The following is a 4,525-nucleotide window of genomic DNA, read 5'->3' on the forward strand; positions in this document are numbered from 1 at the left end:
AGTACTGAGCACTGACTCCACCAAGACACGTTCCACTGTGAGGGGCTGACCTAGTAAACGGGAGTTTGTTGGTCTGTGTCCCTGGGAAACGCAGAGGCACATCTTAACTGCAGCACAGCTGGATCCTGGGCCCAAGGATGCCATCAGGCTCGTCTCTTTCTCTTTGGATGGATTTATATCCATCCAACTCTCTTCCCTCGCCTGTCAGCTTTGTTCTCAGGAAAGCTCTATTAATGTGGGTCCCAGATGGCCACCAGCAGCTCCTGGCCAAGTTCTTCTCTGTCCAAGTCATTCCAGCGAAAGTCTCGGGATTGAGTGCTATTTCTCCTAGATGAGGTCACATGCCCAGCCCTGGACCAGATTCTGTGACTCTGATTGGCCAGCCCAGGGTCATTCACCCACCTCTGTGTCAGAAGGCAGGGGAGCGGGAATTCCAAAGGGGGATTCAGATGGAGTATAGATGGGTGAGTGGATGCTGGGCAGGCAGATACTACAGATGTCCACTGTGGTCACCTGCCATGCGCCAGGACGGGGCTCCGAGCTCTACAGCCACAGATCAACCCCTCTTCAAAGCATCCCTAGATTGTATTCATCGTCATTTTCCAGATAAGAAAACTAAAGCTTAGAGTGCTTGAGTCTCCTGGCCACGTTTCCACAGCAAGTACAGGGTCAAGCTGGATTCAAAACCAAGTCTTATTTCCCAAAATGGACAAAAGTTCCGCATCGGTGCTGGCACCTGTGAGCTACTCCACAGCCTTTGGCAGAGTCTGGCTCTCCCAGCACAAAGTCTGCTAATGGAAAGCATTAGCACGCGCACGCGCGCGCACACACGCCCACACACACAGTTCAACTAAGGTTATTCCAATTTGAGCCATAAGGCGATGCCTCCTTTGTGATTCCTATTTATGACTCCAACAGAAATTAAGGACTCACTGTGGCCCCGTCTCCCTCCGTCCCTTCAGGGCCAAGGGACCATTTGATGATCTCTGCTCCTTTCATCATCCCCCCTGCAGCCACTTAGTCTGAAGGCAGATCCCTGGTCCCCATAAAGTGAGGCAGAGAACAAAGCAGGGATGAGAAGTGGCAGGAGGGGCTGAGCAACAGGGGCCGTGGGCCTGGCTTCTTCTCCATCCTGCCTGTGCCAAGGGCACGCGCTGGGCTACCTGCACAGCCTCGGCCAGGGCACTGTGCCTCTCTGTCCCAGGCTTCTCCTGAGTGGAAAGATGGAGGTATCAGGAGCTGCCTCTTGAGTGGCTACAAGGATTAAACGCCCCGATACGCATAGCGTGCTCAGAGGCCAGCGCGTGATGGGCTCACAATAAACCAGCTCGGCAGTATTGATGCAGAAAACTCGGCCTCTGTGCACCGGTGCCCAACTGAATCTTGCAGACAGAGTGTTGGGTGAAGTAGAAAAGAATAGCTTTATTGCTTTGCCAGGCAAAGGGGGGCACAGCAGGCTCGTGCCTCTCAAAACTGTGTCCCAACCCAGGAGGATCTGGTGAGGAGTTTTACAGCAGTGGTTCAAGGGCGGGGTTGCTGAAAAGGATCAGGGTGAGTGCAGGGCCTGCACTCCTTTCATCTGGCCTCAGGTGGTCTCCTGATGAGCTTCTCTGGTTCTCAAGGTTGTCAAACTGTGCCCTTCTCTCTGGAATGGAGAATGCTTCATCGAGTGTTTAACATCTTCCCTTTGCTGGGGGTTTTAGCTCTGCAGAAGAGCTCAGAGATACTGTTATGTGCGTCAGCTGAGATGGAGCCAGAGCCCTGCCCCCAAAGCTGTGCTGTGGTTTCTTTTGACTGCTCCTCCCTTGTCTCTGCACACCCTCCCTTCCCTGATTAACAAACGCTTGAAAGGCTTCCATGCCCAGGAGCCCAACAGGGTCCTGCTCAGTTTCAGTATCGCCAGAGATAGGACCAGGAACGAACCGGAGCAGAAGCGTGGCCTGGACACACAGACAGGAGAATCCCAGAGAAAGCGGGACCCTATGGCCAGGCAGAGACGTTCCAGACCAAGGAATCCTGCTCAATCTCTGGGAGAAAAGATGGACTTGGGGCGACCTGTGCATACGGGCACCCTCTGCAAGGAGGTCAGGCCCTCCCAGCACCTCCCCCAGCCCAGACTTTTAGGAGAGCAGCCAGGGAACATGCGGGCTCTGAGAATACAAAGTCCCCCCCACCTCTGACCTTTAAGAAGTAACAGACCCGGTGGGATGCCGCTGCTCCAGCCTGTTCCGTGTGGCCCACGCAGGCCCCGCTGCGGCCATGATGAGCCACGGCTTCCAGAGCAGCCACCAGGACTTGTCCTTCGGGCCCTGGAAGCTGACGGCGTCCAAGACCCACATCATGAAGTCAGCGGATGTGGAGAAGTTAGCTGATGAATTGCATATGCCATCTCTCCCTGAAATGATGTTTGGAGACAACGTTTTAAGAATCCAGCGTGGCTCTGGCTTTGGGATTGAGTTCAATACTACAGATGCATTAAGATGTGTGAACAACTACCAAGGAATGCTTAAAGTAGCCTGAAGAGTGGCAGAAAAGCAGGACGGAGGGTGAGTGCTCTCAGGAGGTTATTAAACCGTGTGATTGGACCTATACAACAGATTGTAAGGGAACGTTACTTGGAGAATCACTTAAGCTAAAGGTTGTACCTACAACAGATCATAATAGATACAGAGAAATTGAAAGCCAGAGAACACATTAAGTTTTTTGAAGAAGTTCTCCTGTTTGAGGATGAACTTCATGATCATGGAGTTTCAAGCCTGACTGTGAAAATTAGAGTAATGCCTTCTAGCTTTTTCTTGCTGTGGCGGTTTTTCTTGAGAATTGATGGGTTGCTTATTAGGATGAATGACACAAGACTTTTACCATGAGGTATCTATTCTCATTTAATGGAAGTACTAACTGACATTGGGCTTGTTCATGTTGTTACATTGTCAGTCTGACAGTTTGAAATTCAGTAATGCTTTATATAATATGGCTGAGGCAACTAAGGCAAAGAGAGATTAAGTAATTTGCCCAAGTTATACAGTTAATAGGTGGCAGAACTGGAATTTAAGCCCAGTAAGATGTGATTGGATTGGTATTTTCCTAAATCCTGCACTTTCTTTTTCCTTTGAAATAACATGGTCACTGTGATGGATCTTTTTCTTTTTAAAAGTGATAGTAAACTACTGAAAATAAGCTATACTTTACTCCCTCAGAAAAATTGAAATCTAAATTTTTAGAAATGCTTATACTTTAATTCAACAATATTGATTTTTTTTTCAGAATTTATCCTCAAAAGATTCTTACATACAGTAACCCACAAATATTAATCAGGCAGCTGTATAGAGTTGTATATATATAAATATTCATGGCAATGCTATTGTTTATAATAGCTAAAAGGAAAGAAAGAAGGCACTATAATGCCCATTGAATGAGCATTGATTAAATGGCCATTTTTATCCTGTTGGCCTACAACAAATAGACTGCCAGATATTTCTCCAGCAAAGTTGGATTTATTCTGGATCAGCAGAAAATTGCAATTCAGGTCCATAACTATGGTGAGCCCTGTGCAAGTCCCCACACGGCAAGGGAAGGAGAATGCTTTTATAGAGAGGAAAAGGAAAATGGGAGTGCTATAGTAAACAGAGAATCCATGACTTTCCCTTGGTTGAGTCCTTGCCGGGAAATAAGAGAAGTCTTTCTTTTTTCTGTTGGGCTCTGCTATGGTTGCTGGGTATGAGAGCCCCCCATTCTAGTCTCCCAAATCTATTTAATTGAGGTTTCTGTTTATTAATTTTTTACAGTCCATATAGTAGAAAAATACGCGACCATTAAAATTAATGGCAGAAAGTTGTTTAACTGATTTGGAAAGATGTGCATATTAATGTTGACTTTTAAAATGCAAGTATGAATCTATATAAGATTTTATGTAGAGATTTCTAAATGTTAAGGATAGTGTTATCTATAGAGATTGTGATGGCTGATGATTTATACTCTATACGTTTATAGTATTTGATTTTTTTTAACAATGAGCATTAATCTGTTTTGTTGATATAAAAGATTGAAAATTTAAGGGAGCAGATTTTTCTTTTATTAAATAATGTTTTACCAAAAAAAAAAAAAAAAGAAGTAACAGACCCCAGTCCTGTAAATCCAACAGGATGCTATCAGCCAGCTTCTCCCTCCCATACTAGGACTAATCCGCTGACCACACTGTTCCCCGAGCCCAGAACAGAGGCCTTCTGATGGGGAAATATATATGTATTAATAAATAACTCTATATAAACACTACATATGTATCTACACATATATACATCTGTACACTGTATGTGTGTATATATACATACATATCATATACATATATTATAATTGTATTATATATAGATACACATATACACATAGTCAGATACTATATATTATCAAACAATGATCAAGAGATATTTGAACAAAACCTGAATGAAGGGAAGGATCCAGCCATTCACAGATCTGAGCTTCTCTCTCTTATGCCCTTCCTATGTGCTTCACTCATCTATAGGCAAAAATT

General features: G+C 45.2%; 1 pseudogene across 1 annotated transcript; it reads left to right on the plus strand.

The window, feature by feature from the left end:
• The first annotated feature begins 362 nt into the window (after positions 1 to 362).
• On the plus strand, positions 363 to 2,970 carry LOC309662756 (TIP41-like protein pseudogene; annotated as a pseudogene). Its single transcript has one exon. The product of its transcript is annotated as a TIP41-like protein pseudogene (transcript).
• Positions 2,971 to 4,525: the final 1,555 nt, after the last annotated feature.

The sequence above is a fragment of the Balaenoptera physalus genome (genome assembly GCF_965194825.1).
Source record: "Balaenoptera physalus genome assembly, chromosome: 6".
Classification (NCBI taxonomy): domain Eukaryota; kingdom Metazoa; phylum Chordata; class Mammalia; order Artiodactyla; family Balaenopteridae; genus Balaenoptera; species Balaenoptera physalus.